This window comes from Eurypyga helias, unplaced genomic scaffold, assembly GCF_000690775.1.
Source record: "Eurypyga helias isolate BGI_N326 unplaced genomic scaffold, ASM69077v1 scaffold239, whole genome shotgun sequence".
Taxonomy (NCBI): Eukaryota; Metazoa; Chordata; class Aves; order Eurypygiformes; family Eurypygidae; genus Eurypyga; species Eurypyga helias.
This window is the reverse complement of record NW_010269870.1, coordinates 75,411-90,410: the sequence shown is the minus strand read 5'-3', so window position 1 is coordinate 90,410 and position 15,000 is coordinate 75,411.

The window sequence follows — 15,000 nt, the reverse complement described above, 5'->3', positions numbered from 1 at the left end:
AACTTTTTTGAAAGTATTTCACCATCCAGCTGAAGGACTCATATGCAGTTTCCCAGTTTAAAAGCAACTACAAATCTTGTTCAAACCTCATGTCTCACTTTATTTTATAGATGAGATAAACAAAGGACAGGTGAAAAATGAGAACTCTCTAGAAAACAAGTAGTTCTTCAAGTCATTTTTCCCTTTACTAATTCTTGCAGCATTTAATTTCAATGTTCATGTTAAGGTTCAACCACAGAGAGATAATTTTGAATCCTAGCCCTGTTTAATCCAGCACTTAATCCAGTGATATTTCTCTGGCTATATATTAGGATGAAATCAGAATTATGTGTAAAATGTTTATAAAAATTTTTCTGCAGTGCATGGGATGAGGATATAAAGGAGCTTGAAAAGCAAGCTACAAAGATGGTAATTCCATATGATAAGTTTTGTACTAATGTCATATACAGCCAGTTAGAAAATACTTCAAAATCAGAAGCATCAAATTTCATACGATTTCACGTCAGAGATGCACGGCTGAAAAATTCCTATTAAAAACATGAAAACATGCCAAATGCAGAAAAGTGAACAACTGAGCAAAAAGTGAGACAAAGTGTTACTAATGTCTGCCAACTGGTATTATTCACAAGTACCATCAATCACACATGAGCAACCTCAGTTGCTGCTCCCCCAGAACATGAAAACCCAGCTCACCCCTAACTTTTGGTAGCGTAGTCGTCCTGTTTGTGGCTAAGGCTCTCCTCTATTGTTCCAAGATTTCCTCTAGTGCTGTGCATCTATTTTAACCCTAGCAAGTCATGTTGAAGCTGACAGTAAAGGGAAGAAAAACTTATTCAATTAAAACATCTTTACTGCTATTTAGAATGCAGATGAGCCCCTCAGCAATGAGGAAATTAGTATTTTATGGTGAAGCATTTATATAGTTTATTCTATATTTGAACCATAATAAATTACATCCATTTTTTACAAGAATTATAACTGACATGCTGTCAGAGCTGTACATGTACAGCCTTAGAAATATACATAATACTTTGAAAGCTGTCACATTCAGTACCGTTGTAAACATCACCCTGGCTTACCAAACTGTTATCTTTAGGTTTACTTCTTCGGATAAACCATGGGATCTTCACACATTTCAACCAAGAGAAATCAATTACCCCTCAAAGAGTTGCACAGTAGTTTACCGCCCGTGCTTAAATACACAGGCTCAGAGTAGCTTGACTTCCAGTTTGGGTCTGTGTGCAAAATATCCTCGGTCACAGGTTCTGTAGTTAAGTCTGGGGAAACATGAGGGTGAATCAATGTCCTCCCTCGTGTTGGTATTCTTCAAGCCAAAAGTGGCACTATGGTTCTAAATGGCTCATTTTGCTGAAGAATATTTAGATGTATGTAGTATTTTACAATGCTGTTTCTACAGTGCCACATCTGTAGACTGTTCCTTATGGAATACTTATGAAAACAAGTTTATACACAGTATAAATTGAATTGTTTTATAAATGTTATTGGAGAATGATAGCTTTGTTATGGGATTCTCTAGGAGGGTTCAAATTCTACAGGAACACCATTACTCTGGATTAAGTTCTTCAGGATGCTGAAATAAAGCTACCTCAAGTGTTACTTAATAACTGAAATTATTTTTATTTTACTCCCTTACGTTCTTTTGTATTTCCAAGTAGAAACCAAATGCAAAAAGAATAAGAGTTTCCAACTTGAAATTTAATATAACTAATTAATGAAATCTACTTTGGCCTTGAATGAAGATGACTTTAAAGAGAGCTGTGATTCAGCTGCAGAAAGATGTGGCTAAATTGTGTCACCTCTGCCTGCAGAAGAATTTGGCCAAGATCCTGCAGTGAGTAATCTGCCTGCAGACATCTGCCCCAAAACAAACCCAAGGGCTGCAGGGGGACTCGGATGAGTGCTGAGGTCTTGTGAGACTCGAAGCTAGCACTGGGGGAAAAGATGCTTTAATGGCTATTTCCACACAGGAGGGATGTGAGCCCATGTTTTGTGTCCTGAGGAGAACCTGGGTGGAGTGTTGTCCTGTTTCTGCCCATCAGGTGGGGCAGGTGCTGAGCCTGACAGCTCCAACCAAATGAGGTTTCTGGGTCTGGCCGGAGCCAATCTTGATGCCCCCGAGTCAGAAGGCCAAAAAACAAGGCAAAGCCAACAGATTAACTTCCATCTGAGTCGGGCAGCAATAGACCTGGGAACTTGGGTGAAATTTAGGTGCCTACACCCCATCTCAGCTGGCCCCAATCTCCTTTTGGTACAACACCTAAGAGCCTGCCAGAATCATCAGGTGATGTCTTTTTTTTTTTTTCCTCCACTTCAGGTGGTAGAGATCTACACCAGAAAACAGTCTCCCTGGACCAGCATGAATGTGTGTTTCCATTCTTTGTAGATCTATTTATTTGAGGTCTGGCAGTGCCAAATGTTGTCATGGGTCAAGCTGTGATGGGCTCTGTCGTGCAGAGAGAAGAGGTGCCCAGCCCCAAGAGCACCCACCACTGCACGCAGCAACACTTACACTGTCATTACTGTTAATTTCCTCCTTGCTTTGAACCATCTAAATTCAGCATGCATTATCCTTCTGTTATTTATGTAAATGTTTAGATTAGGTAATATTTTATTCTACAGTGAATGACACCATAATCCTCCTTATTCTTTTCCTTTATCATAAATATTTAGTTTGTTTTTAGCTTGTGGGACTAAACACAACATCGTTTTCATTACTGTGAAATCTTCCCCTTTTCTTCTCCTGCAAGCATCCCTGGTCCCCTGGCAGTACTCTGCCTCCCAGAACATGCTAATATTGCTTGCATTACTGCAGGATTACCACAGTGAAGTATACACTTGGTATTATAATTCATAATGTTGCTTTAAAAGATTAACCACTCCCACGGCTGTGTCTGGTAATTACAGAGCAGACTTTTTTTTTTTAACAAAGAACAGCGTGCACAAAATGACTGGCAAGGCGGTAAGTGTTTGGGGTGTTCTTTGTTTTTCAACCTCAGAGAAAACCAGATGCAAAATTGATAAAGGAGAAAGAGAGTGGGTTTTAAGCTGAGATACTTCAGTATATTAGTAATTTAACAGATTTATATGAAGGAGATGGCACCGCCAGCCCCTGGAATGTCAGAGACTGATGCAATTGGCAATTGCCAGCTCAGACGACTTCTATGAACAAATCCAAAATAATTAATAGACCTTCTGGAGTTTTCCAGGCAAGTGAGTATGCTGGTGAAAGAGCAATAGTTAGTTTAGCCTGTCAGGGCTGATTCTTTTTCAAAACTCCAGTCCTCCCTTGATGCCCTCTAATGGTTTTTTGAAACACCAAAATGTTTTTGCATGAACAACGTTACCCATTGTGCTTTAGTTAAATGCATTTCGATGTCAGACACACTCCTGGTTTAAAAATGCCTGTTACCTACCCCTTCCTGAGGGGATCTCCGGGGAGGGTAGCCAGATTGACTTTAATCGGCCAAAGGCACAGAATGGGTTCTTAATGCGATAAACCGATCGAGTGTGCAAAGTCACATTAATATGTGGAAACTTGATCAGCTTTTACTAAGGGATCAGGAAATGGTTTAATTGCTGAGTGACAAGAGCATGTGTTTGTTTAATTGCTTGTTTGTGTTTATTGCAAAGCCTTGGGGAGCTTGGTAATTTGTCCCATTGTTGTTTGAAAATGTGGGTCTGGCACCCAAAGCAACTGCTCATGAGAGACACTAGTCTTGTACCAAGTGTTGTTTCATCAACAGTTGCCACCCGCCCGTTTGATGAGGACAACAGCCCCTAGAGCAGCGAAGTGGGATTCTCCTTCCAGTCTCTCCTTGCTTGCCTCGGCCAGAGCCAGCCATGCTGTGAGAAGGTTGGAAATTTTGTATTTAAATGAGGAGTCACTCACTGTCTGTTAAATGAAAGTAGCGTTTAAAGGCTGCTGCACCGTGGAGCAACACTTAACGGATTGTTCTCTCTTTCACAGCTGGAGATGTAATGGTTGCACACTCCTACAGAAAACTCCTAAAAGATCTCAGAGCCTGAGGCAAAGTCTGTTGAAGCTGTTGGTGTCTTTCCGTTCTTGGACTGGCCTTTGATCAGGCACTAATGCATAGCGATAGCTTTTCTATACCTTTTCTGAACGGGGTTTTAGTGTAGAATAATTCCCCGCTGTAGGATTGCAGTGGTCCTGGGGATAGATCTGCTTTCTAGGCTGCAGCTGACCAGAAGTTGCAGTGGTAGAATGAGGCCTGGCACTCCATCCTGGGGAGAAGTATTAGGTTTGCTGTGCATTTACGTGAAAAGTCCTTGCCTAGCAATCATCTTAAAAATAAAGCTTCCTGATACACTACTATTTCTTTCCTCCATATTCTTGCCTTACTTTGGAAGGTAAGTATTCCATCCAGGACCACCAGCTGGAAATGCTTTCCTTCCTGTTTTCTCTAAATTAGCCTTTTAAAATATTTTATGGATGGAGGAGGATAGAGGGTTGCTGATGATTAGAATTATAACTGACTTTCCAGTTCAGTATCCAGCACCATCAAATGCATCTACTTCTGTAGATGGAGCCTAGGAATAGTCGTATCAATATACATTACAGGCTTGTCATAACTCACTCATTTCCTATTTCAAACGGGAGGAAATATACTTGAACATATCTGTTGTATCTGTCAAGACTTCTCATTTGTCAAACTATTAGAGGTCCCTCTGTCAACATAAATAAATCTGTCCATAAATCTTGACAGGTATAATCATTTGTTGCATTTGAAAGGCAAGTCTCTAACATTAGACCCCTTTTGATTCCTAACATGATTATCTTTAAAGAAAGACATTTCAGATGCCTTCTGAATCTGGCCTCTGTCAAATGATTTCTCCGCTCTTGCTGAGTTATCTACTCTTGCGAAGTAAGCAAAGGCAGAGTTCCTGCTGTCAACCCTCTTGAAGACCATGCGAATCACTGGCATTGTAGCAGCTCTGAGGCTCTATCCTGCAAGCGTTCATGCTCTTGTTTGTTGGACTAGGCTCCCAGTAAGTTTATTGCTTCTCATTCCTATTCTGAGCCATTTTTCTGGCACCAGTTGTCCTTTCTTTACTTTTGGGAAGCTATCAGAGCACATTCTTTGAAGATATTCCATCTAACGATGCTGATCTTTTCAGCACTGTTGCCACTGGCAAGCAATCGATTACCCATACGAGAGAATTAGGCATCTGAAATGGCCATTTATGTAAGGGCTAGCTTAACTTAAGACTAAATTCCATAATACCAACATGTGCTTCGCAATCTCCCCTGCTGCTCTGGGGTGCACTGAGCAACTCCAGACCCAGAAGGCTCTCCAGAGAGAAATGAAGTGACCTTGGGTTTGTGCTCAATGGTCTTATGTTAGTAATTTTGCCTGCCTGGTAAAGTTAACTGTTATCCAGCATTCACCAAGCTGGAATGTGAAGTGAGGGTCTTTGGCTGCCGTTCAGTGTCTTAGCAGACAGCCCTGGCATGTGACCCAGAAACTGGTCAACGCACAAGTGCCAGAAGGCAACCAGCGAGTCCATGGATAGCACGGCTTCACAGCTTTCCCTGCCACACAGAAAACCTAAAGCACATGCTTTTGCAAATAAGAATGAGTCAGGAGGTTGCTAGGGCTGGGGTTTTGGGAATTGCACAGTAAGGAGTGTATCCCCAGGGAACTCCTACAGGAGCCAAGGCGCTTGGTACCCTAGCTCCTGCAGTGTCACGGGTATGCCCAACTTATACAGCCACGGGAAATTAGCTGGTGAATGCTGGAGGATCCTGAGTCTCATGTTTTCCCCTCAGTCTTCTGACAGGGAAGAAAGGAAAACTCTAGTGTTTTTCATAAAATGTATTTAAAGTTCTTCATTTTCCCCTCTTTCAACTTTCCACTCCTCCAAATCATCTGTGATTTGCTGCAGTGAAGATTTTTAATTGACAGAATTTCAACTTGTGCTCTAAAGAGACTCATTACTTCACAGCTTCTTTAGCTTCATGGGGCCTTGATACCATGTGGGATATTTCCTGCTTTCTTCAGTGGCTCCGTAACACTGAAACTAATTTTTTACAAACTGCAGAACAACTACCAAGAATAATTATTTCAGAGACATACCCTTTTGCTTCTGACCTTCTGATGCTTTGTACAGGATGTCCAGGTTGCAGAGTGCCAAAATGCAGCTGTTAGATAAGGTTTCCATCTGAGTCACAGCTCTCAATGCAGCCAGTTATTAAGCAGCAATTTTTTTCCATGTCGAGTCACAATTTAGGATAATATTTCACTGGAACGAACAATGTGCCAGAGCCATAGACCTCCAGTTCACTATATCCCCATGGTAGGCTGGAGTAAGGGAGGAAATTCAGTCCTCCACTTCAAGGCAGAGAATCTAGAGAAGTATTTAGTTTCATTTGTGTACCAAATCTGTGTTATTTAAAATACTTAGTAATATTTAGTCAAAGAAGACAGTTGTCTATAAAACACAATGCATTAAGACTCTGTGAAATGTGTTGAAGCCAAGGAGATACTTTGCTTTTATGAGGCTGCCTGTTATGGGGCATGTGTTTAAAAGCAGAATACAAGTTCATCTGGGTTCATACCAACACCTGCACACATTGCTACCATTGGAGGGGCTGCAATGAGCTGCTGAGGGTCTGAATTATGGAGGTAGATGTCGAGATTAATCTACACCCTGGCCTTTTGTATCTGTGCCTATCAGCGTTCCCTGCAAAACCAGCATTCACTTGCTCTCACCATTACTGTTTCTTGTTCTCTTTCTCCAGGCCAGGAGGGATGGTGGTTTCTACAGCTTCCTTTTCTGTTGACTGGCAAGATGGTACTTTGTCAGGTAACTGCTGTTGCCACCAACTGCAAAGCTCGCTGCATCTAGAGTATAATGACACCTTCCGAGATGCTTCTTTTATGCGTTAACCTACTTGGAAACAGAGGCTCATGTGCAAATTCCCTCTGTATTTTGTGAAGGCTGGAACATAAGCCAGATCTGAGCTGAATTTCCCCCTTCCAAGAGACAGCTGAATCAAAATCTCCTGATGCAGACATCCCCGAATTTTACGGGTGCAAAAGATGTCTTGATCCAAATTTTGCAGTTTGCTCCCATCTCTGCTTAAAACATAAAATGTATGTTTTTAGGGAAAAAGGATATAAACATCTTGTTCATGTTTGAGCTGAGAATGTCTTTTTTCTGTAGGCTGTCAACACAACTTCAAATGCATGCAGCCTGTCCAATCTGACAGACAATTTGCATATTTGCGGAATGCTAACGCCAAGTTACTGTATACATTTGTACATGAAAGCATTAGAAAGTTTGAAGGATTAAAGGTGGAAATGTATCCCCCTCGGCCTCGATTAAAGATCAAGACAGCACATCAATAGATGGCAGACAAATAACTGCTGCTTTGCCGTTTGGAATGGCTTAACCCAAAAATAATAAAATCCAAGCTATTTCCTAGGACATAAATAGCTGAAGGCTTTACATGTGCTAATTGCCAGAGCGTTGTTTTAGCCTTTTCAGAGTGTAATGTGGAGACTGGCACATTCAGTGTGAGCCCTCTGACACCACGACCGTCTTTTTGTTCTGCACTAGCTGCATGCCTGGGACACAGCTAGAGCTCTGAGGGCAATCCCAGCATAAATGCGTCCACGTCGATGTCTAGGGCTGCGCTTTCCTCAGCTTCCTCTCTGGTCCTGGAAAAGTTCTTTGAGGCCAGATGGAGGTGCTTGGCCCGTACAAAAGTGAGTTAGTTTGCAATGAGATGGGTGTCGGGAGGAGCAGCAGCAGGTGCTCAACGGTTCTCCATGGAAAGATGCTTGCTTGGCTGCATGCATCAAGATTTATTTTGGAGCCTGAATCCAGAGAAACTGATTTGAAAATGGAGACTTCGAGTCTTAAAAACAAAATACCTAAAGAGCAGGTTTGCATGGTTCCTCCTAAGGATCAAAAACTGATATAATTTATTTTACTTCTACTAAAAAATAACCTCTATAAGATGTTCTGCGTTGGCCAATGGATATAATTTAGGACCAGACATTGGCAGCACAGGACAGAGAAAGCAGGAGTTAGTCAGATCTTTCCCCCAGTCTTTGATCCAAAACATGAATATTCCTTTGATTCAGAAAGGGTTTGGCCAGCCTTTTTCGCAAATGGTTGCATGTCTCTGTGCTTTCTGGCTGGGGGAAGTGGAAGTGGCAAAGCCTCAGATACCTGGGAATCAAGAGCTGAAAACTCTCCTGGAAACTTCTCATGGTCTAACGAAACTCCTGGGCCAGCTTCCAACCTGAGCGGATGCAGACAACCAGCCAAACTGAACCACCAAATCTGTCAAGATTCAGCCATCATTTACAAAAGAGGACTAGGGTTTTTTTGAGGGAGCTTGTAGGAGCTGAACACCCAAATCCCTTTAAATCCTAGTGGGACCTTTTCTCCTCTCTTTCTTGTACTCCACTGAAAATCCTTGTTTACTCTTATCAAATATTTCAAAGACAACACTTTCATTATAGATAGAACTCTCCAGCAAAATTATAAAAGCACAGAATTTCAGCTATGGTTGCTGAAAGTGTGCAATTTAACACACCTACTCAAAAAGCCCAAGGCTACACCAAAACTCTTGACCACAGAGAGCTCTGTGCCGTTATAAGACAGGTCTACCTCTAGGCACCCCAGTTAGAAACTTCAGCCTTAATGCGTTCAGAAAAAGGATGTTGTTGATTTAAAGCACATTACTCAAATGCTGAGAGGCCTTTCTACTGGGAGCAGCGTTACAAAGCTGATCTCTGCCTGGATGCCTATTCCAACATGGATCTGACAATTCACATGTAGGAAAAGCCCTCTTGTGCATTCACAGTTTTAGATGACCTCCATATATTTGTTTAAAAAATAATTAGGCTTGCTTAGCTTTTGTACCATTGCATTTTCTTTTTTTTTTTTTTTAAAGTAGCTTTTCCTGTAGCACTCCCAGGCCAGTACAATGCTGGCTTTTAAAAGTGATTTGTCTGTTACTAGGCAGTTTTAAACTTTTACTTCCCAAGTCCTTGCAAACCAGCAATACAAGGAGACTAAAAAATTCTCATGGGGATTGTTTTTATAGTAACAGTGAAAGCTTAAATTGTTGCAGCGGCAGCCAAATTATTCTTCTTGTAGTGGAAACAGTACCAACAACTGGAGTCTACATACAAAACAGTTTAAGCTACCCATAAAAATGACTAACAAATGAGTGCTACATTTCTTTTTATCATTTACTCTTTATAAAATGTGACAGTTTGAAGGCTACTAATTTGGCAAGTTATTTTCCCTCTATAGTCCTAGTCGGTTAGTAATTAAAGGATATATAAAATATGGACATATACTAGTATAGTCCAAAATTTTTTTGTGGTTCAGGACACAGTCCAGTTCCTCACCCACTGATGGAAAACTACATGGGCATATGCAAAATATAGCCATAGAGCAAACTTGCATCCCAGACAAAATTTTCAAGAATGAACTCATGACAGAAGTCCAAGTCTTATTTCTTGTGTGTTAAACTCCTAAACTGTTCAGAATGAGGATGTCCAAGGATGTGTAGTTACCTCAGGGCATAGAGGAGTATTCTCTCCCATGACTAAACAAATGACTTCTTGAGCATGGTTGAAATCAAACATTTAAAATGTTATTAATTACTGATGCTAAGTGTTGAGAATTTTTTAAAAAGTCATACATGCTATCATTAGGTAAGTAATTACCTTTTATCTATTACTGAAAATGGCACTTATCATATAGGTTGGTTTTGAAATTTTTGCCTGATATTTCATCATCTATTTGCTTCCATCAGCCCTTTCTCTACCTGCAAGCAGTAAAAAAATGTATTACTCCCTCTGAAAGTAAAGAGCTAAAATTAATACAGGACTCATTTTAGTCAACATAAGGGCAAAATAGAAAACCATTAATTAAAGAAACCGAAATAAGACAACTTAAAATTCTGGCTGCTGAGCAGACAAGTGTTTCAAACAAGATATATGGCAGTTGCTGGTCTAATTCATAGCCAGTGGCTGGGCTCCCAGCAGCCGGTACGGGGATGCTTTGTGGGGCATATGGAAAGGTTAGGCAGATCCCTGGGGTGTTGATAGATGTTGGCACCGTGGCACATGCCCCCCTGTGTCCCTCTGCTAGGATGTGTAATGCAGGACCAGTTACTCCAGTAACAACTGGTTTACCTGCCTCAATGAGGTATTGAAAGCAGGGATAAGTATTTGATGTGGGGTGTGTGGCTCTACTCTGATCTTGGTCATTTGTTCTTCATATTCAATGTGCAAGTGCTTGTCTGTTGAGTGTCCATTTAATGTTGTAGCTGTACATTTTGATTTTATCAGGTCCTATAGAATAAGAAAAATAGTTCACAATCGGAAACTTCCCCAACACCTCCATTGGCTAATATTTGCCTGCTAATTTGTCTTAGTACTGGCCATGAGAGATAGACCAAAAGCCCTGGTCCATAAGATCAAGATTAAGTCAATGACTTTCCAAAACAAAAAAAGCCTTCGTTCTAAGTACTTTTCAAAATGGCCATTACTGTAAGAAACTCTGTTCCAGTGTATGTAAAACATAGTGGAATAATAACATCTCACTTGATTATACAAAGTAGTTTTTTCCTTTAGTGTTTTCGTTCTCAAAATTCCCAGAATACACCACATTGAAACTGTTCACTTGAGAAATTAAGTACCATATGTGATAAGACGGTCATGTGAAATTTTTAAGCTGTCATTAAAAACGATTATAATTAGGACAAACTATATGAAAATGCTTTAAAATTGAGACCCTGGTGAATTAAAAATTAAGGGGTATATTATGTATTATCATGTTGAAGGGCAGGGATTTACGCGTGTAACTCCCATTAACACTAATGTGAGTTGCATTCACAAATCCCCATGCCTTGCGATGAGCATACACCCCCTCGTTTGTTTTCACTGAGCAACCTCGGCTTTCGCAGTACTCCAACACAATACCTCTGCCTGCGGAGAAGGAGCTAAACGGCAAATCGGAAGTTTAAACTGTTTTCCCCTACAAAACTAGGCCCCCAGATAGAGAAAAATGTAATTCATCTAAGCAGTAGCTGTACTCCCATGAGTAAGATTTACTAACGAAAAGCAACTGTCACAGAGGCTACTCTTCCCTGCAACTCCTCCTGTGCTTTTCCTCAGGCTTAATAACTAGGAGTTGGGCTACAATCACTTTTATGATGTCTCCTCTAAATGTAGGAAGCCTGTTGCTGAGGGTGGGCTTGTAAAAGCAACTCAGGAGCCTTCAAAAGGAGCCGCGTTCACGGCAGCGTGTGATTCCCATGCGGCGAGTGAAGGTGCACGGTAATGGCAGCGTAGACACATGGAACACCCCTCCTACCCTGGGGCGTTAGGACTGAGGTTTGAGCTGTGAACAGGACTCTACCTGCTGGCTGTGCTGGGTTTTGGGCCATGGTTGGGTGAGGGATGAGCTGCTGGAGTTTTGGCCTCAATGGGTTGCAAGTTCACTTGAGTTTAAGTCTCGGGACAGCTGGCACTTTCCTCATAGCTCCAACACCAGAAATTACGTGAGATGTACCTTGTCTTGCACTGGTAAAAATGCAGCCTTTGTTCTTCCAAGAGAAACTTTAACAAGTCAACCCAGAAGTTGATTGGTTTTGAGATTTTTTTTTTAAATACTGATCTCTATAGGAATATATAGTTTTCATGTACATGGTCACGGTGTCCCATCTCATGCCCTCATCACTCCATCTGCTCCTTTTTATAACTCTGGATTTGGCAGTGCTGATACCACTAAGGTAAGTTAGTTCATCTGTAGCTTGGGGTTTGCTGAGAGCCTACTAATGGCGCTCAATAGAAATGTCCTGTCCTACTGCTTTTATAAATGAACCCATACTACTACTACTTAAAATATATTAAACGAATGGTCATATTGCCACGCGATAGCTTGCAGCAAAAAACCCCAACAAACCGCAGCTCATACCTCGTACCTTTCTATGGCATTACAGCAGTGTTAATTATACTAATACACTACATTCTTTACAACATATCTTGCCCGGGGGCAAAATAAATAAATCTAAATAAAATAGATATATGTAGACTCAGTACATTTCCTATTTTATTAATTAGCACCTAAGCAAAATGTTTTTGTCCTTGTTGCCAAGCCAGAAAAACCACTGATGACTTTTCAAGCAAGGTAATGAATGCCAGATTTATTTCTTTATTGGTACCTGTGGATTCTGTTGTATTGCTTGTTAACAGATGCAAGTGGGCAATATAACTATTACATCAGGCAATAATACAGGAACCCAGGCAGTTCCTAAGCAACAGCCCAGCACTGATTCTTGCCAGCTATTCTCTAGGATTCCCTCAGACACAGTAAGTGAAGAGGAGTTGGACAATATAGTCTAATTTTCAGAAAGGAATAAAGCATGAAACTGGTGATTTTCAAAATCATATTTTTGCAGATTTCTTACCAAATCAAAAGAGCTAAAATTGAAAACTGTCAAAAGCATTTCAACTCAAGAACGGCATAAACTTATCTATTGTTCAGGCAACTAAAGAGACCCAGCTATTTTGCTTCATACCTTGCCTGCAAAAAAAAAAGCAAAAAATACAGATCACGGTAACAGAGACTCTTCAGTGTGTTGGACTGAAACTAGATTTTGTGGTGTTCCCTTTTGCAGACTTGCTCATCAATTTAGCCTAAATGTAAAAACATTTTTCATCTGTATGAATTCCACGGTCAGTCAAATCTGGACACTGATGGAAAAATTCATAATAAATCATTCTGTTTAAGCTATATAGGCTGTGCACATAATTTTGTGTGTACACAAGATAAAAAGGTATTTCAAAGCAAGGTCACTCTCAGATGTCACTAGCTGATGCAGTTTCTTAGCCTACAGATAGCATATTGTAAAAAGGACATCTGCTTTATATATAACTAAGGATTCAATGAAGCAGCAAAGCTGGGATCTTTTTTATTATCCATAACTTTCCTTGCAATAGACCAATCCAAGCTTGGACTCTCTCAGTATTTGGAAAACATTGTTTCCACACTTCGATTTAGTCCAATATGGCACTCTGTGTCAAGCTCAGGTTTTGAGCCAAACTTCTATGAAGAGTAGCACTCTTTTATCTAAGTATGAATAATGTCCTTTCAGAAAACTATATATTTAGAATAAATAAGAACAGACCTACATGCACATGCACTTATGGACCCAAATGTATACCCTTCCAGGAGCACAAACATGAACAAACAAGAAGAAAATATTGTGAACCAGATGTTCTCTGGGTTTGAATGCCCCATTGGTGTCCAGATACCATGTAAGGTTCTGGTCTGCTAAGGGAGCAAGAGTAAGTTCAGCACAGGAGCTTGCAGTGCTAACAGTTTTACCTTGCTTGGGAGGTGGAAAGTGTTGGCTTTATTCACTGAAGACTTTGACTTTTTTCAAAAGAAAAAGGAAAACTGATGACATTTCCAAAACAAAATTCTCTGTTGAGATGCTTGAGTTATGGGCCAAAACTTTTTGGCCAAAAAAACCCCTCACTCACGAGAGCTATGGTTGGCATGCCTCAAGCCTCTTGTCCACTGAGCTCGTCTCTCCTCTTTGTGTTTTACAGTAACACAGGAAGAGTGTGCAAGATGGAGATACCGAATTTCTGGGCACTGCGGGGTGCGTGGCTGAAGGGGCATGAGGCACCCAGGCTGTGGCTCCCACCAAGGTACCAATGCAGTGGTGGTGATTCAGTGGATTTTCTCTCTCCTCTACAGAGCTGTTCCAGTTTTCAGCTGTTAGGTATTTTTCAGTTAAGTGATAAAATATGGTTTGAGAAACAGACACTTTCTGCTCCCTCAGTGGGGAAGAGAAATGTGCATCTCAATGAAAACCCTATTTTCTACTAGAAACCAGTTTTGGTGAAACAAAGTCATCCAACCATACAACTCAGTCCACACAATTTCTGCGTGTTTCCATCCACTCCTCCTTCCCCTCCCAATCTCCAGGCCATTCTCTGCCTGCCTGATATATGTTGACATGAGAATTAAATCACTAAGAAGTATGAATGCTTTAGCTTTAACAGCAAGCCAGGTTACTATTCCTAGCATGGAAAGTTAAATGAAATCATGCTGTGAGTGAATTCCTATCGATTTCTTCAGGATTGATCAGAAACATTTGTCAAACTTCTGTTTTCTTTCTGTCCTACATCTTCTTTAGACACATAGTTAAACATACTAAGGAACGTTTACATTTTAAAAACGTGTTCTAAGGTCTTTACATAAACATACATGTAATAAAAGTGACTGGTGATTTATATTATCTATATACACTCAGATACTTCATTTTCTAAGCAAAGGTTTTTAAAAATAGGTGCTTAAATTCAGACACCTAAGTCTATGTTTACAGTCTTTGGTTGCCTGATTTTCAAACATGTTAGTACTCAGAAACTTTTTTTTTTTTCCCTGTTAACTTAAGGTGCCTGGAAGTTTTGGACAAAAGTTACATTGGGCTGTTTTTCAGATAATAGAATCAAAAAGGAAAAAATTAAAGATGATTATAAACATACAGAAGACGTAAAGGCAAAACTAAGAAAACTATAAATCCATTTTGGGAAATCTGAATTTAGGAAAATCCAAATGTATTTGCCTACATCTAACTGAAGAAAATGAGTTGCATTGGTATAAGGCACGTGAGCACAATCCAGCAGATTTATGCGTGCTAACTGACTTAGACCTAAAGATCTGCTTTGAAGCATTTGTCTTTTCTTTAGGTTCACACTGAGGCCTCCCGTTTCAAAATGTGCATGCGCTTCTGCCCCTAATGTACATGCATATTCAGTGTGAATGCACATGGAAACGGAGCATCCACGCCAACAATTTTACAGCTAACAGCTTTTTGCATGTGCGAGTCTCTGAGGGTTGTATGCTATTGGGGTAATTGCGCGTGTAAATCCAGCGGGCAGTCGCACACGCAGCTATAACATGTACAGC